The sequence below is a fragment of the Emydura macquarii genome, unplaced genomic scaffold (assembly GCF_026122565.2).
Source record: "Emydura macquarii macquarii isolate MOO-44397 ecotype Brisbane River unplaced genomic scaffold, CSIRO-AGI_Emac_v2 contig_719, whole genome shotgun sequence".
In the NCBI taxonomy this organism is placed as follows: domain Eukaryota; kingdom Metazoa; phylum Chordata; order Testudines; family Chelidae; genus Emydura; species Emydura macquarii.
Window position 1 is genome coordinate 11,402,634 of NW_027130856.1, and position 22,798 is coordinate 11,425,431.

Genomic DNA, 22,798 nt, shown 5'->3' on the forward strand with positions numbered 1-22,798 from the left:
GGTTGCTTGCCAAAGCTGTACTGTGGTTCTCAGTAAGAAAAAAAATATCCACGGTATACCATATGTTGTTCTACAAGCACCCCGCGGACAGCAAGTCAGCATGGAGAAATGTGCAAAATTGAAGGTGTTCTTTTAATAACAAGTAAGAACGTCTCTGGCTCTACAAAAAGCTACAATTTTTTTTCATAAATTGTAGGGAAAACATATAACAGGTTCCCTGATTAATCTTTCTTTATCCATAGTGTTTTCCCTTTTTAACACACTTTTAAAAAGCCCACTTAATTCATTGTTCTGCTTTCTATTGAATAATACATGAGGTAGAGGCAAAGTCCATCAGTCCAGAAAACACAAAGACTCTAGTAGTTGGGATGCCAGTTTTAACTGGCCTGACAAGGTTAGTAACAGATTCAGACTTTCCAGAGCTTGCAGCCTCCTTTATCTAACACTAATGGGTTCTTTTAGAGATTTTATTAACCAAATACATTTGTAAAAATAATTTGCTTGTTTAGAGTCCCTTATACATCTTTTTCATAACAATTTAGTGCACATTTCACTCTGTTTTTACTTTAAATTCACAAGGTTCAAATTGTAATACCAAAATATGTTTGTGCCACATAAGTCTGCTTTCTCAACTATGTCCGTCTGAATATTCTGCCCATGGCAGCAAGATTTCCTTTAGTAATTACGGTTTTCCCTAATTATACTTTTCTGCTTTCAACCATTCATGAAAAGTTGTACTTTCAGCAAGTAATGAGGTAGGGACTTACGGATAAATGTCCCTATTTCTGCTCTTTGGCAAAAATTACTTGGCTGTAGTTATTGGAGAGAGATCTGTGAGAGATTTGAAGGAAAAAAGAAAAAAGTCATCATTATGGATTGCTTTCTTATAAATCCTTTTAGCAAAAAAAAAAGGCAAACATATGCTTCTCTTAAAGGGACAGTCATCATTTTCACAAGAGAAATGCAGAACATTTTTTAAGGTAACCTCTTCTTTCCCAAAATATACAAATTATCATCGATGTTCTAGAAATTTTAGAGCATGCAAATGGATAGTTTTATTATCTCTTATGCTTCATGAAAACCGTGTGTGAAGTTGCCTCTTCTCCACCTCTAGAACTCTTGATAAAATGAATGTCTCCTTTCCTGACTTAAGAGATTCATAAGTCAATGGAGCTCATCCCTTCAATACTTCCTAACTTTAGCCAAACCTTCAAAATCTGTCCCTCCACTGCTAGAGACAATGGGTCAAATTTTGATCTCAGTTACATTATACTAGCATAAACTAGGCCAACGTGTTTGGAGGTATGCTGGGTCATGCCCAAATTCTTAAAAAACTTCAGTAGCCCATTTTAGTTCACACAGGAGAAATACAAATGCTGTTGTTTGTGCTGTTTCCATTTCAACCACACTGCTCCAACAGCTTAGAGATCAGAGCAGCAGAGCATAGAAATTTGTTTGAACCATTTCAGAAAAGTAAAATAAAGTGGTCCATTTCAGAAAAGTACTGCTTCAAAACAGAGACATTCATGCTGTCACATAACATTGCATGCCCTCTGGGAGGCAGTGGGAGCTGAAGGATTGCACAGAGGGATGAAATATAGGAAGTGAATCTGTCTGTGCCAGTATCTCTACTGCACTCATCCTGACTTCCTGAGACTCCATCAGTGACTCATTTATGCTCTTGGATGGATCACTTAACCCCTCTGTTCCAGTGAACCCATCTGTAAAATGTGTACAATAACACAAGGATTTGTTAGTTAATATTAGTACGGTACTTAGTATATGTGCTGAGTTATAATTCTTGGATGGTGTTCATTCAAGAGATTTCAGTGTCATTCCTTGCTATGCCAAAGAAGTTGTTTTCAGGAGCTGTATAATGGGTATTGGAGAGTAAAGTCACACAGATTGGAAATATTATGAACTCCCATATTCTGGTACAGTTCAGCGTTATATTAACATACGTTATCTGCAAATGAATGCATCAGTCAGAAACCACCTGAATGTCCCCTCAAATTGAATCCTTTCTAGAAATTTAAAGATATTCAGATTTTTTTAAACCAGTATCTGTTTATTCTCCTTGTGGTTCCTGTGCTCTTAATATTTCCAGCCTGACTGGAAACAGGAAGTGCTGGAAATCTCACGAGAGGTTGTTCTGATGAGAATATTCCCAGTTTTGTTTTGTAAACCCAAATGCAAATGTTTGGGTGCTTATTCAAACTGAATTGAACCTGCAGAATTTCCATTCACCCATCACTAATGTGCATTCAAATCCACGTTTGAAATGGGAACAAAACTATCTCCAGTTTGCAGAAACATAACCATCCATAGCAAACAAAATGGATTAGAATTGCTGCATTAGAAAAGTCTATTAGCACAGTGTAAAGTACAGTTACAGTGTAAGACACTTTGCAAAATACAGCTGCCTCAAATCAATCTAAAAAACCTTTTTATTTATAAAAACACGACATAAACTACAACATCAAGCTACAGCCAAGTTTTGCCAGAAACGTCATTTTGAAATATATAGTTTAACCCCTAAAAATCTGTGAGACTAAGGAAACATTAGTTTGTTTCAGTTATTCTCAGATGGGCCCAGTTCTGGAAGGTGCTGTGCCTTTGTACTCCCCTACCTGTGCCCCTTGCAGTCCTCGTTGTCTTGCCTTATTGCAACTTCAGTCCTTGCTGCATTTTTGCTGGGCCCAAGTTCATTGTACTGTCTGCCAGTCTTTTCATTGAATTGCATGCACTGTGGTGTGCAGTGAGTGAAGCAGGATAAATCCCTGGCATCAAGTGATCTGCTATACTTTAGGCCCGGAAGACCCCAGATTGTACTGCACAATCTCAGTTTAGTGGGGTGGCAGAAGGTTGTATGACTGAGGCTATTGGGCCTGAGATTCTTCATTAAGACGCAGTACTGGATTTCTTTGCCTGAGAGAAGGAGAGACAGGACAGCCATCAAGGCAAGCAGCCGGCTGCCCTTCCAGGCCAGCCCCTTCCCTTTTCATTTCTATATCCTAAATTCCCTCACAACTGACAGTCCACTTGTGTGTTCACCCCAGCTTGACTTGTATGACTTTAAAACAGCAACAGCAAAATCCTGCTAAAAGGCCCCTATTCCATTTCTCACATGCACCCCAGGATTAGGCTCTAGCCATTAGCAAGGGACAGCAGAAAGGACTGCTAGCAGGACTTCTATAACAGAGAGGCTTTTCAATCTATGCTTCTACCTGCAACAACCTCCCCACCCCTTCTCCCCACCCCTGCATCCTCACTCTTTCTCCCACCCCCTCCAATCCCTGACATACACTCCACATCAGGGAACAGTGGCAGGAGTGGTCAGTGACTAAGAGGCGCATAACGTTAGTTTCCTGCCCCAACAATATACAGTGACGCAAAACTTCTGCTCCTGCTGATTAATGCAAGGTTATTCAACAGAAAAACCAGCACCAGCTCTGATCTGATTGTGAAAGATGTGCCCAACCTTACACGTGACTTTATGATTCAGCTTGCCCTGCTTTTGCACAGCTCTCTCTCTCTCTCTCTGGCTGTCTATTCGGTGTATCATGAGCCTAGGTTGATGATGAGGGCACTCCAGAACTCTAATGTGTCTTTTCAGCAGCATTGGCTTCTGGAAGCACATCAAACCTGTCCTCCACTCCCTACACTGGTTTCTTGTAGAATTTCTAATCGAGTTCAAGCTCTCAGTCCTTATCTTTAAGGCAATCCATGGCCTGCACCCAGGATATCTGAAAGGCTGACTAAAGCTACAGAATGAAGACCATGGCCGACAATTATGCTCCTCTGGCTGAATGGAATGGTCTACCATAGGGTAAAAGTCATCGGTGCAGGAGACAGAACTTTCTCTGGGGCTAGTCCGAGACTGTGGAGTGAGGTGCCCAGGAACTAAAGACTATCCTAAACCTCACCACCTTCTGCTCCAAGTGCAAGGCACATTTCTTTGATCTTCTTTGATCAAGCACATAGCAACACAAAAACAAAATAAAATACCCTGAAACCTTACAAACCCTAACTAAACAAGCTCGTGCTTCTCATCCTGGTGAGAGGATGAGAGAACAAACACCATGTGGCAGATGTTAGAAACATGGAAGACCCTCAGATACTATGGTGATAAGTGTGGTATAAAAATCTATATAGAACATAGTGAAAGTGGTCACATTTTTTGCATGTGACTTTAGAAGCAGAAGATGTGCCATCCCAAGTGAGGCTTCATTTAAATGTACCCATTAGTGTGTAAGTCCTGGGATACAGCTAATGTGGGAATCTTAAGTGTACAAACCACCCCACTGGTTCACTAACTTCCTGCCAGAGCTAACTGAGTTACATTGTTCAAAGTACAGTGAGAGAGAAATGAGCAAACATCTGATATTGGTGCCTCTGTAATATACTGCAATCACATACACATTCCATGCTCATCAATGGAGTTGAACAAGTGAGCATTAACTCTAAAATCACAAGCTTCTATCACTGTTAATTAAAAGCAGAAGGCTGATATAGTTAGACTCAGACACTTTAAGGTCAGAAGGGACCATTATGATCATCTAGTCTGATCTCCTGCACAATGCAGGCCACAGAACCTCCCCCTGTAATTACTCCTTTAATAGACCTCTAACCTATGACTGAGTTACTGAAGTCCTCAAATAATGGTTTAAAGTCTTCAAGGTACAGAGAGTCCACCAGAGAATCCACCAGCAAGTGACCCGTGCCCCATGCTGCAGAGGAGGTGAAAAACCCCTAGGGTGTCTGCCAATCTGCCCTTGGGGAAAATTCCTTCCCAACCCCAAATATGATGATCAGCTAAACCCTAAGTATGTGGGCAAGACTCACCACGCAGACACCGAGAAAGAATTCTCTGTAGTAACTCAGAACCCACCTCCTCTAACATCCCATCACAGGCCATTGGGCATATTTACCGCTAATAGTCAAAGATCAGTTAATTGCCAAATTGGGCAATTAATCATATCATCATACCATCCCTTCCATCAACTTATCAAGCTCAATCTTGAAACCAGTTAGGTTTTCTGCCCCCACTGCTCCCCTTGGAAGGCTGTTCCAGAGCTTTACTCCTCTGATGGTTAGAAACCTTTGTCTAATTTCAAGTCTAAACTTCGTGGTGGCCAGTTTATATCCATTAGTTCTTGTGTCCACATTGGCACGGAACTTAAAAAATTCCTCTCCCTGCCTGGTATTTATCACTCTGATGTATTTATAGAGAGCAATCATAGCTCCCCTCAGCCTTCTTTTGGTTAGGCTAAACAAGCCAAGCTCTTCGAGTCTCCTCTCATAAGGTAGGTTTTCCATTCCTTGGATCATCCTAGTAGCCCTTCTCTGCAACTGTTCCAGTTTGAATTCATCTTTCTTAAACATTGGGAGACCAGAACTGCACACAGTATTCCAGATGATGTTTCACCAGCGCCTTGTATAACGGTACTAACACTCCCTCTCTCTACTGGAAATGGCTTGGCTGATGCATCCTCGGACCGCGTTCGCTTTTTTCATGGCCACATCACGTTGGCAACTCATAGTCATCCTGTGATCAACCAACACACCCAGGTCCTTCTCCTCCTCTATCACTTCCAACTGATGTGTCCCCATCTTATAGCAAAATTCTTGTTATTAGTCCCTATATGACCTTGCACTTTCCACTATTAAATTTCATCTATTACTCCAGTTAACAAGGTCATCCAGGTCTTCTTGTTTGATATCTCGGTCCTTCTCTGTGTTAGCAACACCTCCCAACTTTGTGTCATTCACAAACTTTATTAGCACACTCCCACTTTTTGTGCCAAGGTCAGTAATAAAAAGGTTAAATAAGATCGGTCTCAAGACCAATCCCTGAGGAACTCCACTAGTAACCTCTCTCCAGCCTGACAGTTGACCTTTCAGTATGACCCGTTGTAGTTCCTTATTCACCTTTCAATTTTCATATTAATCCCCATCTTTTACAATTTAACTAATAATTCCCCATGTGGACCCATATCAAATGCCTTATTGAAATCTAGGTAAATTAGAGTCACTGCATTCCCTTTGTCTAAGAAGTCTGTTATCTTCTCAAAAAAGGAGATCAGGTTGGTCTGGCACAATCTACCTTTTGTAAAGCCATGTTGTATTTTCTCCCAATTACCGTTAACCTCAATGTCCTTAACTACTTTCTCTTTCAAAAATTTTTCCAAGACCTTGCATACTACTGAGGTCAAACTAAAAGACATGTAATTACCCGGATCACTTTTTTTCGCTTTCTTAAAAATAGGAACTATATTAGCAATTCTCTAGTCATACGGTACAACCCCTAAGTTTACAGATTCATTAAAAATCCTTGCTAATGGGCTTTCAATTTCACATGCCAGTTCCTTTAATATTCTTAGATGGTGTTGGAAAAAGATTCCAAGTGTGGTTTGTTACCCTGCACCGATAAGAGACCCACACAGGATTTCAGGCTGGACAGTCTCCAAAAGAGTTTATTCTGCAAAAGGTCAAGTCCCAAGCCCACAAGTGAACAGTGGAAAAAGACCCCGAACAAAGGATTACAGACTGTTTTATACCTTATTGCTACTTAAACATTCATGACAAAACCATACATATCCCCCTTACAAGGACACAAACCTATTTTCTATACAACTATTGGTCTATATTATTTGGCATACATTATTTATAAAATACTTTTACAGATGTTTTGCAGCTAACTACAAATTATCTATCAAGGTTGCATAGCTTGCTGAATCCAGCCGAGGCTTATCTCCTTCTGCGTTCCTAAGAACTTTCCATGATCTGTGCACAGAGTGGAACGGCCTTGCCTTATAAACAAAGAAGCTGCAAAAATGGAGTAACTATAGTCAAGCAACTAAAAATCAGCTTACAATGGAGATTATCTGGGCCCCCCGATTTAGTCCCATTAAGCTGTTCAAGTTTGGCTACTGTGGTAATTTCTACCTCGGTATCCTCATTCCCATTAGCCAAACTGACATTATCCCTAAGCTCTTCATTAGCCTCATTAAAAACTGAGGCAAAGTATTTTGTTGGGATCAACCACTAGGTGAAGACATAATTCATGCAGAAAGCCAGGGTGTAAATATTTCAGCATTTATGACAAACAGTGAATGTAGGGAAGACAGTTTCCAGACTTCAATCCCACTTGAATGGGTGAGATCAGGGGAGCCCTGAGATGTGCCAGAAACTGACAGTTTGGGGGAACACTGCTGATGGGGTGCAGTGAATATAACATGCTGATGGTCTTAGTAAGATGTACCCTGTATGCTGGTCCAATCTGGGCTCGCATGTGAGCCCCTTTGCCTTCTGTGTTAAATAGCTCCATTTCTGATAATGTAATCTTGAAATATTACCGAAGACAAGATCTGTATCAAATCTATGTTTATATGTTTTTTTTGCATTTTGCAGGAGCATTTTCTCATGTCAAGGCTTGTTTGATATGGAAATATTTTATGCTTGCTGCTTCTAAAGCCACCTATGTGCATACCAAGTTTATGAATCACCAGTAAAATCTACAGGCTTTTGTGCACAAACAAATTCAGTTTCTTAGTATGCACTCTTAAGCAATTTCTTTGAGAATAGAGTCCTTGAATTTTGTTTTTGCTTTTGCCTGTGAATAGACTCTCTTTGTAGAATGCAGCTTATCACAGGCCCTTTAAAATACATTTCTAACTAAACAAATGAAGTTGTCCTCATTAAAAATGAATCACATATTTCAAAATTAAAGTTGCTTGCAATAACACAGTATTTTCTTGCATCTTGTGCGTCAGCTCCACCAATGCAAAATGGGAGCTGTGCTTTGAACATATTAGTACTATATAAGGCTAAGTATTCTGAAAAATCAGGTCCTAGTTGTGTCAAATTGGGCACACAAAATTGGTGGATACTTTTGACCTTAACCTCTCTGTTCCTCAATTCCCCTTCTGTAAATGGTGATGATAATATCTCTTCATTTCACAGGGATTAAGATTTGTGAAGCACTCAGATTCTGTAATGATGAGCGCCATAGAAAAGCCCCTGAGGAAAGTTAATAATCTTCAGAACAAGGTTTGAGTAGTTGTGCAGTAGCTGAGGCCACACTGAACAATGAGAAGAAAACAAAATATGTTTTCTTTAACTGAGCACTCTCTGTGCTGTGACTGAATAAGGCAGAGGTCCTGTGGAAAAAAGAGTATGTAGTCATGTAATTAAAGACTGCTTCATAATGCATATAGACAAGAAGGCCTAATGAAGGTTGAACAGACAGCCTTAATTCTGGGATTTCCTAACTTTTTAGTGCTTGACTCTGCAACCTTAATAATATACTTTTAATGTTTTTTGTGTGTAATTTATTATATTAGATAAATGATTTCATACACATTGGAGGGAAAAGTGTGGTGTATGTAGCTATGCAACTGATTTGACTGTTTTCTGTGCATCTTTATCTATTTGGAGTGTCACCGTTTGTCAGCTGTGAGAAAGGAGGTCAGGGCCAGGGGCCACCAATTCAGAAATATTTAGGGATAAGCTTATACACTTATACACTTTTACAAATATTTTCCTGGCATAAGATGGATGATGTGATCTGCCACATTCCACAGGGGACAAATTGCTCCTCGGAAGCCTTTTTTTTTTTTTTTTTGGTTACATTTAAATTGTGATTGTTTCAGTGCGACTCTATTCCATAAGAATCTTTATCTTAGACAAGACTGAGAGAAAACTCTAGAGATCATATTCAGAAGTGAATGTAAAAGTGTGTTTGCCTCCTTTCACACAAGTGCATACTCACACACAGTCAAATAAAAGAACAGTCTGGGAGTGCAGCTCAGAGCTCATAATAATAGAGCTTTTTCAAATGCCTGTTTTCTAACCAAAACTAAAAAGTACTAGAAGTTGGCCTATGACCTCACAATCTGTTGTTTGCTACTTATTTATTAACTATTCCAAATTTTATACTTACCACAGGACCACATGTACATCTGTACTTTAGTATATTGAGACTGCAAAATATAACTGCATGTTAACAGTAGAGGGAGATACAGTACGGTGTATGTTTATTGCATTGTATATTTTCCAAACATCCTGAAGGCATACTGACTTGTTATTAGTTTCAATTAAGCCTCACAATAAAAGCTAACAGGGTAGTGAAATGTGTCAGCAAAAATACATTTCCAGGTCATGCCTTTATTTCTCTTTTTGTAATAATCTGATCATTTGTTTCTAAATCACATGTGGAATGAACCAATCATAGTGAAATATTCCAAGTCTATTCGATTGCCTTGTTTTTCAATCAAGATCCTCCCTTTTGCTTTTGCTTTGCCTCACACTGTCCCCAGGCCAATGAAATACAAATAAAATATATGGAATATGGTTCAGAAACCAATTCAAACATAAAAATATAAGCATTTAATAATTAATTAACAGCCAATCCAGAGTCTTGTTTTATTGAATATTTATACCTTTTTTAAACAGAAAAAAACATAAGTGCTAACATCCTTTTAATTAAATTCTTACCACAGCCATACAGGAGTTGAAGCAATATATATCTGGTCTGCTCCAACTGAAGGTTAAAACCATGATTGAAACAACCTTCCCATTTAGCTTTGAATTTTGGATAAGAGAGGACATGGCTAGTTTGTTTCAACACCCAGATTATGCTCTAGCTTCTTGGCACTGAATGGTGCTGGATCCTGAAGAGGCAGTCCCCCTCCTCACCCATAGTGTTGTGAGTCTGTTTTCTGATAGCTTGCTGTCTTCTAGAGGCAGCTGGTGGTAAACCAGATATTCCAAGTCTCAGCGAGCTCTAGATACAGCTTTTTGCAGAGAGCTTTCTTTCATGGAGACTTTACTTTTTTGTCAGTCCTTTGATGATGATAATAATTAATAATATAATAAATAAAGCCCATTTTACCCATAGATCTCAAAGAGTTTATAAAGGAGGTAAATGTTGCTTGCCCCTTTTACAGATGAGGATATTGGAGGCACAAAGAAGTGACATGATTTGCCCTGTGTCACTCAGCAGGCTAGCAACAGATCTGGAAATATCATAAAGCTGTATCTACAACTCTTTCAAGGGTCAGTTCCTTTTTTATAAACAAAGATCAGCAGTCTGTCTCAATTCATAGTTCCTTAACCCCAAAACAAAATGATCCCTAAGTGTTTCTTGCAGAAGGTTACAAACATGACAGGTAACAGAAAGCTGTTTAAAATATATTTTCTCTTTCCACTTATTTTCTTGGACAGGCCTGATTTTCAGAAGTGCTTATCATCTAAAATTTCAAATGGATTTCATCTAAAAATTTCAAAAGTGGGATCTACAGATGCTCAGCACCCCTAAAAATCAGGCCACATATTTTTTACCAATGCTTTTTAAGCTCCCCCATTATCCTTGCACTCCCCTCACCCAGTCCCTGCCTATGGAGATAAATCATTCAGTTCTGGAAATGTCTCTCTTCCTCCCAATTTTTGACCAATAGCGATTGCATTAAAATACTGCCCAACTTATGATCCAAATCCCTATGTCATAAGTAGCAATTACCTTCTTCTTTTTAACCAGTGGACCTCTGTATCTCTGAGGTCTTCATTTTAGGTTCAGGGAAAAGAAGAAATAAAAAGTAAAGTCTCCATGACAACAAACACTGTATGTCTGCCTCCTCTGTAACAGGCTGCATCTTTAGGAAATACAAAATGGTAGCTGCCTCCAGCAGCAAATTTAAAGGTGAAATACACAAAATACAAAATAACTGCTATATACATCATTGCAAACAGCTGGTGCATTGTACACCGCACACAGGTGTAGGAATAGGGGAGACAGTTGTATCAGGGCCTCAGGCTTAGGAGGCCCCCCCAGTATTTCTGTAATGGCTATGTAAATAAAGAAATTGGACTGGATGAAGCCCCAAATTTTTCTTGAGGGGCCTATGTACACTTGGCAAAGGACCTATCCCTCCACTTATGCAAAATGCTATGCGCACACAGAGCAGATAGATTCTATAGTTTTTAAGGTGTCTCATTTGATTGCACTACATCTTGCACAATGGGTGATTCTAGGTACTGCTATGATGTAATGATTTAATAATAATACCTGTCTTTCTCTCTCTCACAACACACACACACATACACACACAAATTTAAGAACTAGTCTATATGGAAACTGACACTGGTTTAACTTATTTAAGTTTTTAAACCAATATGGTTAAAGCAGTGCAAATCACTGTGTGGACACTTTTATTTCACTGTTAAGGATGGCTTGTTTTGTTTTATCTTAAATTTGTTCCCAGTCAACTTAAGTTAAACCTAAAAGCCACTCTTAAGCAGAAATAAGAGTGTCCACACAGCAGTTTGCACTAATTTAACTATATCTGTTTAAATTTACACCTTATGCTGTATGGGTGCTACTTTCCTAGACAATATTTTAGAAAGATGAATTTCTGAGATGACCCTTCTGGGATTTGAATCTATAGTTCCATAATATCTAATGCTTAACGACTAAGCACATAGCCTGTGTATTGTCACTTGATGAGGTTCTATTTCAGGTCTTTATTCTCCCTTCTTTTAGTTTTGCTATAACTATCAATAATAGTTTCAGTGCACGCTACCATTGCATGTATACCTGGGCTTCGGGCTCTAGAAATGCATATAAATCAAAAGGTTTCTGACGTGATAGATGGTATTTTAACAATAATTAGAGCAAACTGTGACGTGAAACTTTAATAGAAACAACTTGGTTGCAAAGACCTCATGCTGCCAGTAATGGAAATCTGACATTTAGGCAGCTTTTGTGTTGTTTGAAGCTACTGTCCATTATAGTAGAATTGCTGGACTGCTCTATTCAGACAGTCTGTTTCCCAGAGGCGTTTCAAGAACATAAGGCAGTTTCATCTCCTCTTTTGTTTGTTTGTAAGAGACTACTAAGTTATGTGGCGTTCCCTAAGAAATATATCCCAAAATATAACATTTGTTCCTTCCTAACATTTTTAATCTTTGTGTTTCTGGTTAAATATCTTTTAGAGTATAGCTACACTTCAAGGGAAGGGTGTAATTCCAAGTTTGAGGAGACATACCCATGCTAGCTCTCATTGAACTAAAACATTAAAAAGTAGCTGCAGTAGCATGAGTGACCCTGGGTACGATCCCATCTGAAACACTAGGCACATACTCAGGACAGCTAGCCCTTGTGCCACAGAGGCTGCACTCTATTTTTAGCTCACTAGCTCAGTTGGAGCTAGCATGGGTATGTCTCCTCATGCTGGGAATTAGACACCCCCCTCAAAGTATAGCTGGACCCATAGTTACACACCTGTTGTGCTAATGAACTATCTTGTTGAAATATAAACTATAAAATGGGATATGCTTCAACTGTTGTATTATGTCCAAATTCCCTTGGATAAGTGTGCATAACTCCTGCCGATTTCAATGAACGCTGCATGTATCCGAGAGCAGAATGTGTCTCCTGGGGCAGATTTTCAAGTGTTCAGTTGGCGCCAGACATTCAAATGTGCTCAGCTCCCAAGTGTCCTATGATGATACTTCTGGCCAGATTTTCAAAATCTCTTTTGGAAATCTTGCCCTTAATGTGCAAATAAATATGGACTCGAGTAATACTGGGTAGGATGTACTGTTATGAGTAGTTCCATTGACTTCAGTGGCACTCCTCATTTGAGTGAATGCTCACCTCTGTAACTATTTAAAAGATCAATGCAAACAATTTATTTAAAAATCTGTTTTAAACTTAGTTTCATTGATTCATTTATTCGATAATGCCTTTTGTCTCTTTTGTTCTTTTCATGTTAAAATTATCCTATGGGGTTAGAAGGAAATGCCATATTTCCAAATGAACGAGATCATTGCGGACCTGACTATGCAATATTTGGCTGCAAGTTTTTTACTTTTTTGGGAGGTAGTAGGGAAACCTTAACTAACTGACCAGACTAGACTGGTCTCTCTTGTGAGCCCTGCTGTTGCCAAATTTGGGGTATAATTTTCAAACTGCATCGTTGTTTGTGTGGTTACAGTTTCACACCTGAAATGAATTGGCCCACAATTTTCAACCCACAATTTATTCCCATTTCTTGTGGCTTTTTACTGCAGGCACTAAAGTGCACCTAAAAAAAACAGAGGTTCAATTAAAAATAAATCTAATATAGTCTTTGGAGCAGCGTGCCTTATACTAGTCTCATATTTTTTTCTCTGGGGATCTCTCCAACTTTTAGCTATTCAGATACATTTTCCTTCAAGAGTCTCCAACTTTTTGAGATGCACACCAGAATACCTTTTACTTACTTCCAGATACATTTCAAGATACACATGGGTATTAGCATGGTGACCTTTAGGGTGCTTCTAGCAAATCTGGAGGCGTGTTTGTGATTCCCCTAGACAACTGCTGGTGACACACTTGAAGGTTGAGACCCAGAGGCTGAGCATCACTGTCCAATTTAATATTAGCTTAAATCCAAAGTTCAGGCTGAGAGATGCAGGTAATGTTTTAAAAATGGTTCCATATAGATCGAAAGCATTGAGCAGTTGTTTAGAGAAGACCTATTAAATTATAGGCATCCATCTATCACACCTACCACCTAAATTGAGTAGCAGGGCATTTTTGGATTGTAAATTAACTTGCTCACCTGATTGCAAACATTTATTATTATTATTTTATTTTCTAGAAAATCAGTACACATTGATCATTAGCTTTATTTTAAATCTAATCATTATCCATTTATCAACTGAGATGTCATTTGTATTCTGTCTGAGGGAGCTATACACATCTGTGAGCTAGACAATCTTGCATTAGAACAGCTTGCACAAAACATATTCTGTCTGCAGTAGGGTCTGTTCACTCTCTTGTGAACAGAGTTATTGACTTTGGAAGAAATGCTATATAATTTCTTATATTGAACTCATAACATAATAAAACCTCCCTGGAAATCAGATCTCAAAGGGTGTGTACATAGCTGAATATTGTGTGTGTACCTACATGCTCACATGCTGCAGATATAAACCCTGTTAGATGCAAGATCTGCTTTCCAAGGAGGTTCTGTTCTATTATATAATTTTACATTACATCCAATGTGTTAGAGGCTAAATACCTTGAATACGGAAGGAATATGACGTGTATCTATTTATCTTCTAATACACACACACATATATAATATACATATATATTAAAAACTCAGTAAGAAAACCCAAAGATCCCATGGTACTGAATCACAAACCAAAATGTATCTCAATCCCTTCTGAATATAGCTCAATTTATACAGGACAGACAGGCTGGGGCTTTTGAAAATCAAAGGACTATCATGTGGATGTTAGACTAAATCACCCCATTCCTAGACATACGTTCAGGGACAAAGAGGCACTGAGCTGGGCAGCAGCTGAACATAGTACTTGGGAGTTTAAGCATAAACAAAAGGAGCCATCATGAAACCTTAGAGACTCAACTTCAAAACAAAATTATTAATAACTAAGAGGGTGAAAGCTTTAGTGAAATTCAGAATCCAGTTCTAAATAAGGTCTCCACTTCAGGAATGAATAATAGATGGAGTCCAACTGTTTTGTGGCTGAGCACAAATTAGTGATTCATTGATTGTAATCAAAAAGCAGCTGCTTGTAATCAAAGCATAGGTTCTGATAGGTCATTATCAGTGTTATGCTAATTTTCTATGTATATAAAGAGCAGAGATGTAGCTTGTCAGGGAAGGTCTTGATGAGGCAAAATACGCTTTCTGTGAGCAGTTCACTTAAATGCTGCTTCCCTTTTATCTGTTCTACTTTTTCTGTTAATTTTCAGTTTTCATGATTGGTTCAGATCCTGTGGCAGGTCTCTGATGTCTCGTTGACTTCAGGATTCACAAAGCAAAGCATAGTTCAGTCGTAGGAATGAAATAAGTTTTATTTCAGATCTCCTGGTGTGGTTAACTCACAGTGAATGCCTCTTTCTACACACATGAACTAAACCAATAGTCCTGTGAGTCTGAAGTAGGCTAAATACATAGGCCAATCGTTTCAAACTTGGTTGCCCAAAGTTAGAGACCTAAGTAAATGGCCAGATTCTCAGAGATGGTCAGTCAGTGGGAACTCTGGGTGCTCAGTACCTCCATAATTCAGGCCAGTTATGTAGATGAGTAAATTTAGGGACCTCAATTTGAAAATATTGGCTAATCTCTAACTGTCCATGCATTTTAGCCGTAGGTTCTGTAGGCTAAAGTCCCCTCAGCCCTGGTTCTGGGCAAAAGTTTTTCCTCCAACAGAGCTAAGGACCTCTAACATAACCCCTATACTCCTTTTTAAAGGTCTACTTCCCTAATGAGGCCCAGCCTCCTCCATGACTGACAGCTCAGGCTCTCCCTTTGGGGATGGGGCAGAACATTTTTCTCCCAAACACAGAATTTTATTAACCATTTCCATCCATGGTCATGACACCCAGAGCTATTTCTCTGCTTCATCTGATGCAGCCATTGCTGATAGATCTTTATCCAGTGTCTGGTTGAGATTGGCTTAGGGATTCAGAGATTTTTTTTAATCCATAAACACCACTGTGATCATCTAGTCCGACTTCCTATGTAACACAGGCCATATATTTAGAGCCAGTTAGGTGATGGTCAATGTGAATAAAACTGAGGTGATGCTGTGGGCTGGAAAAAGCAACTGGAAGATACAGTGAGAATTATATCTACCTTTTTATGGAGGGTATTTGCCTGCCATTGGTTACTAGAGTTTGCAAAGAGTCTGAAGGTAATGTCTGAGAGTTTACTAGAGTCTGAGGGCAATGTTGGTTCCCCACCTGCTGTTAGGTGGCCGTGTATCCGCAGTGTCTAAAAAGTCTATTTCTACCTCCTTCTGGGAAGGAGGCTGTGGCCATTTTTTCAGCTTCAGACCTCACTACCATAAACCATGCCTTTGTCACCTCTAGTCTATGCTACTGCAGTGTGCTTTAGGTGGTCTACATCTTAAATCAAGCCAGAATCTGAAGCTCATATGTCTATTATGCTGAGTTAGTGATTGGTGGGTAAATGCTGCAGCAATACAAATCTGGTGTCAAGCAGGCAGATTGGAGTTCTTCTACTTCTTAGCTTTTGTCACTGGTTGTTGACAGTAGTTTACAAGAGTGTTGTTGAAGGAGGCATTAGTGACCAGGCAGTATAAGTTAAATGTTTCCCTTTAAACTTCACAGTTTTCATAACTGGTGTGGTTTTGACTTCAGTTGATGGCTCAATTAAGAGTTTGTGAAGGCATTGTATGGGTAGACTGTGAAGACCATTCTGATGGTGAGGTGCTGGTGTTCTATAAGAACCATACTCCCTACGTGTCCATGTGTCTTCATCAGTGGTTTCCAGCTGTGCTTTCAGTATTTGTGGTGGTAGTGCTCTCCTCCTTGGATGGCTGCTCTGTGTTCCCACTTATGGAATTTGGCATCCCTGAAGCTGAACTGCAGAACTGCTTTGAAAGCTAAGTCCTTTGAGGTATGCATGAGCATTCTTGCATGAGGATGATGCCTGTATCCTGCTTCATATAAGAAAGTGTGCCTGTTAGTTTGTTTGTTTTGTGCTTGCCCTGTACCTGCTTGATTGATGTTTATAGCATGGTCTGTTTGGGGGGCTGTGTGTTGAGTCTAGTGGCCTGCTAGCTAAGGCTGACAGCTTCCTAACGAGGCTCTAGCTTGTCATCTTTTTTTATCCCTTAGCCTTTTAGGATGTCTTGATGAGGGGGCGGGGATAATTCAGGGAGAACGGGAGTTTAGAAAGCCAGCTTGCAAGCAACTAAAGAAGCTAGTGAACAGGAGCAGCATATGGGAGTTTTGTGACAGAGTTTGTAGAAAGGGCATGAGAGACCGCTACACCTAACAAACATTTTCTAAACTTAGACCAAAAAACCCCACACATACACACATTCACACAAAGAACAAACAAACACAAAAAATCCCGCAAGAGTAGAAACAATGCAGGAGGTAGTACTGCAGCAGCATTGGGCTATCCAGTTTATTGCTCTGAATGCAGCCTGAATGATTACATGATTACAGCCTGGTGGGCAAGCTGCGTATGTGTCCATTTGGTGCAAGCAGAGTACGGCCCTCAGAAACTGAGTATGGGCTCTTGAGACCAGATTAGCTGAACTAGAGAAGCTAAGAGGGAAAGAGAGATACGTAGGTGAGACTTTCTGAAGCACAGTAAAGCAGTCCCACTCTGACAGCCTCTGTGCTATTGAGAAGGATGAAAGTCTTGGGGAAGGAGAACATCAAGATAGTATGGAAGGAAACAATCACATAGTTGGGACCCTCCTTCCAGATGATGTCATGGTAACCTCTCATACTGAGGAGGGGACCCCTGTTATTAAAAAGAGATAGATACTAATAATGGGGACATGATTATTAGAAATATAGATAGTTGGATTTGTGATGACCTGGAGAGCTGCATGGTAAATCGCCTGCCAGGGGCAAAGGTTGCGAACCTCTTGAGACATCTAGACAGACTTATATATAGTACTGGGGAGAAGCTGGTGATCGTGGTACATGTAGGTACCAGTGACACAGGGAAAAGTAGGAGAGAGGAATTGGAGGTGAAATTTAGGCTGCTAGGTAAAAGATTAATGTCTGGGATATCCGTGGCAGAATTATTGAAATACTTCCATTTTCACGTCCAGGGCCTTTTAGACATGCAGAACTGCAGTGTCTCAATGAGATGATGGTGCTTGGAGAAGGGATTTAGATTTATTAGGAACTGGGAAACCTTTTGGGAAAGGAGGAGAATATACAGGAAGGCTGGGTTCCACGTAATTCAAACAGAACCAAATTTCTGGCATGTAGAGTTGAAAAGGTCATAGAAGAGTTTTTAAGCTAAGGGCTGGGGGAAAGCCTATAGATGCAAAGGAGTATATGGTTTGGATGGAGACATCTCTTAGGGGAGGATCTGTTAATGGGGATTCTGTTTAGCTTAGTAAAAAGGAGAGGAATGATGTTGATAAAGTACAGGTAGGAGATGATGAGTCAAATGAAAAAGAGTCCCATTCAATTACATCACATGGAGGCATATAACTAAATTTTGACAAATTTTATATGTGCTTGTATACACATGCAAGAAGTCTTAAAACTAAGGTGGGTGAACTCGATTGCTTGGTATTAAATGAAGATATTGATATAATGGGCATCACAGAAACTTGTTGGAATGATGAGAATCAATGGGCAATGGTAATATCAGAGTACAAAATATAGGAATGACAGAATAGGTCGCGCTGGTGGGGGAGTGGCACTAGATGTGAAAGAAAGCATAGAGTCAAATATAGTGAAAATCTTAACTGAATCAAACAGTGCCATAGAATCTCTATGGATAGAAATTTTATGCTTGAATAGTAAGAGTATAGCAGTATGAATATACTACTGACCACCTAACTCCGATGATGATGGTGATTGTGAAATGCTCAGGGATATTAGACAGGCTACAAAAAACAGAAAATGCAATTATAATGGGGGGTTTAAACTATCCCCATACTGACTGGAAACATTTCACCTCAGGATGGGAAGCAGAGATAAAATTTCTAGACTGTATTAATGACTGTTTCTTGGAGCAGCTAGTCCTGGAACCCACCAGGGGAGAAACAATTCTTGATTTAGTCCTAAGTGGTACACAGGATCTGGTCCAAGAAGTGAATGCAAAAATGCCAGTGATAGCAACCATAATGTAATTACATTGAACATCCTTGTAGGAGGGCGAATATCAAAGAAACCCAACACAGTTGCACTTAACTTCAAAAAGGGGAACTACACAAAAATGAGGAAATTAGTTGAAAAGAAATTAAAAAGAACTGTCACAAGAGTGAAATATCTGCAAGCTGCATGGGAACTTTTTAAAAATAATGTAATAGAGACTCAAGCTATGTGTATAAACCAAATAAAAAACCTGGAAGAGGACCAAAAAAATACCAACAGAGTAAAAGAGGCAGTTAGAAACAAAAATATATCCTTTGAAAACTGGAAGTTAATTCATACTGAGGAAAATAGAAAGGAACATAAACTATGGCAAGTAAACTGTAAAAGTATAATTATGCAGGCCAAAAAAGAATTTGAAAGCAACTAGCAAAAGACCCAAAAACCACTAAAAAAAAAAAAGCAACATTTTGTTGAAGTTCATTAGAAGCAGGAAGTCTGCCAAACAATCAGTGGGGCCACTGGAAAGTCGAGGAGAGGAGCAGTTAAGGAAGATCAAGTTAGATGAATTCTTTGCATCAATCTTCACTGCAGAAAACATGAGGGAGATTCCCACACCTGAGCACCTGTCACCTTTTTGGTGACAGATCTGAGGAACTGTCCCAGACTGAGATGTCAGTAGAGGAGGTTTTGGAACAAATTGATAAATTAAACAGTAATAAGTCACCAGGACCAGATGATATCCACCCAAGAGTTTTGAAGAAATTCCAGTATGAAATTGCAGAACTAGTAACCGTGGTATGTAACCTATCTCTTAAATCAGCCTATGTACCAGATGACTGGTGGATAGCTAAGGTAATGCCAATTTTTAAAAAGCCTTTGACAAGGTCCCTCACTAAAGGCTCTTAAGCAAAGTCATGGGATAAGAGGGAAGGTCTGGTTAAAAGATTGGAAACAAAAGATAAGAATAAATGGTCAGTTTTCACAGTAGAGAGAGGTAAATAGTAGGATCCCCCAAGGATCTGTGTACTGGGACCAGTGCTGTCTAAAGTATTCATAAATGATCTGGAAAAAGGGGTAAACAGTGAGGTCTGTAGATGATACAAAATTATTCAAGATAATTAAGTCTAAAGCTGACTACAAGGAGTTACATAGGGATCTCACAAAACAGGATGACTGGGCAAGAAAATAGGAGGTGCATTCAATGCTGATAAATGCAAAGTAATGCACATTGGAAAACATAATACCAACTACAAATGCAAAATGATGGGTCTAAATTAGCTGTTATCACTCAAGAAAAAGATCTTGGAATCATTATGGATAGTTCTCTGACAACATCTGCTCAGTGTTCAGTGGCAAAAAAAACAAAACAACCCTAACAGAATGTTAGGAACTATTAGGAAAGGGATAGATAATTAGACAGAAAATATCATAATGCCACTATATAAATACATGGTACACCCACACTTGAATACTGCATGCAGTTCTGGTCACCCCATCTTAAAAATTAGAATTGAAAGAAGTACTGAGAAGGGCAACAAAAATGTTTAGGGCTATGGAACAACTTCCATATGAGGAGATATTAAAAAGACCGGAATTGTTCATCTTAGAAAAGAGATGACTAAGGAGGATTATGATAGAGGTCCATAAAATCATGACTGGTGTGGAAAAAATTAATAGGGAAGTGTTATTTAGACCTTCACGTAACACAAAAATCAGGACTCACCCAATGTAATTCATAGGCAGAAGGTTTAAAACAAACAAAAGGAAGTACTTCTTCACACAACACACGACTTGTGGAATTCAGTGCCAGCAGATGTTGTGAAGGCCAAAAGTATAATTGGGTTCAAAAAAGAAGTAGACGAGTTCATGGAGAATAGGTCCATCAATGACTATTAAGATGTCAGGGACACAACCCCATGGTGTGGATGTCCCTAGACCTCTGACTGTCAGAAAGTGGGACTGGATGACAGGGGATGGATCACTTGATAAATTTCCCTGTTCCGTTCATTCCTTCTGAGGTGTGTGGCACTGGCCACTGCTGGAAGACAGGATACTGGGCTAGATGGACCATTGGTCTGACCTAGTATGGCCTTTCTTACGTTCACCCTCCAACCACCTCAGTTCTTTCACCACCATTGCAAGAGAGTGACTGGAACTGGTCCTCGTCATGTCACTAGAAGCTAGACCCTTTTTCTTGTAAATAATTATATTAGTTTAACAAAGATAGCTGATACTAAATTTCCCTTCCCCTGTCCTGAGAGCATCCCACTTCTTTCATTGGGACTATTCCAGGCTTTGAATCTTGCAAGGGCATCAGAGGCACGTCTTTTGCTCAACCATTATACCAGACTGGTGGAAGTGCTCTCCATCTACCTTGCTGAAGTGTTTCTAAAGTGCCTATCACATGAGTATCTAGGCACCATCCATGCTGGTGGTACTGATAGCTGACAATTACTGTATGAGCTTCTCATGTGGATAACACATTCAGAAACATCAGTGACTCAGTCCAGCAAAATACACTATTTTTTTACCCTGGCTTATATAGTTGGTTGTGATTAAGGACTTTGAAAAGAAGTTGAAAGTCTTTTTGTCACTACAATGATATAAAAAACATGTTTGTAAGGGACTGAACCTTTTGAGGTTTTTCTCACCATTATAGTTATCTTGTGCCATATAATGAGCCCTTACGTCACAGACAGGTCAAGAGAGGGGTAAAGCTGAACACACTTTCTGTAGAATATCTTAGCTGTCCAATCCAGAATATACATTCCAAGCACATTTTTAATGCTGCTGGTTCCATTGTCATCAACCAAAGACTTCTTATAAAGCAAACATTGTACAGATTGTGCCCTGAAGAAAGTCCCTGAGTCAAGTGTGGAGAAGGAGGACGATAATATAAAAATGCAGGATTCTTTTGTTCCTAATTACAAATATTATAAGTGAGATGGAAAACAGGGAAAATAAACACTGAAAGCTGTTGCCCTAAGCAAGCTTTTATCCATTTTTCCTTTAAAAATAATAGCTTAAAGTTTGGTTCAGAGAACTGATTTATGTTTAATCAGTCACTAAGGGTATGTCTGCACTGCAGAGTGAAGTCAACTTATTTAAGGTCTACTTTCACCCGCCGATTTTTAGAAGGTCGCTGGAGCGTGTATACACCACACTCTTTGCGCCGGGCTCGTGCATCCACGCTCACCACGCTTGTGTCGACATTCAAAGCAGTGCACTGTGGGTTACCATCCACAGCGCAACTAACCGCGGTGGCCGTTGAGATGAGTTTCATCGTCCCATGATGCAATGCTCCTTCCCCCTCTCTTCTTCCCCTAAACAAACAGAAAACCGATTTTTGCGTCGTTTGTTTACGCCACGGACTCGCCATTGCTGAAGAGACATGGAGCCAGCTCAACTCTGTACTATTAGTGCAGTACAGACCGGTGGGACCGCATCAGTATGCTGCTGTGAGATGATGACCAGTGGCTGCAAAACTTTCATATGCGAAAGGCCACTTTCCTTGAACTTTGCTCGGAGCTGGCCCTGTCCCTGAAGCGCATGAATATTCGCTTGAGACAAGTTCTGATGGTGGAGAAGAGAGTCGCCATCGTTCTGTGGAAGCTGGCAACCCCCAACTGTTACTGCTCAGTTGGGAATCAGTTCGGAGTTGGTAAATCTACTGTGGGCACTGCCATGATTCAAGTGTGCAGGGCCATCAATAGACTTCTGCTACGAAGGCTAGTGACTTTGTGAAATGTGCAGGACATAGTGGAGGGGTTTGCCGCTATGGGGTTCCTAAACTGCAGGGGGGCCATTGATGGGATGCACATCCCTATCTTAGTGCCTACCCACTTAGCAACCGAGTACATAAACCACAAGGGGTACTTTTCCATGGTCCTGCAGGGCCTTGTGGATCACAGGGGTTATTTCACCAACATCTATGTGGGGTGGTCTGGGAAGGTGCATGATGCACGTGTATTTCAGAATTCGGGGCTGTTCTCTAACATGCATGCAGACACTTTCTTCCCTGACCAAAAAATTCACATCGGGGTATTGAAATGCTAACAGTGATCCTGGGGGATCCTGCTTACCCCTTGCTCCCTTGGCTAATGAATCCATACACCGGTCACCTTGACAGCGACAAGGAGTGTTTTAATAACAGGTTAAGCACTTGCAGAATGGTTG

The 22,798-nt window shown here is 39.8% G+C and overlaps 1 protein-coding gene across 1 annotated transcript in view; it reads left to right on the forward strand.

Moving 5' to 3' along the window:
• The window catches only part of LOC137149236 (receptor-type tyrosine-protein phosphatase N2-like), a 299,799-nt gene that overhangs the window by 255,898 nt on the left and 21,103 nt on the right, over nt 1–22,798 (forward strand). The window lies entirely within an intron of this gene.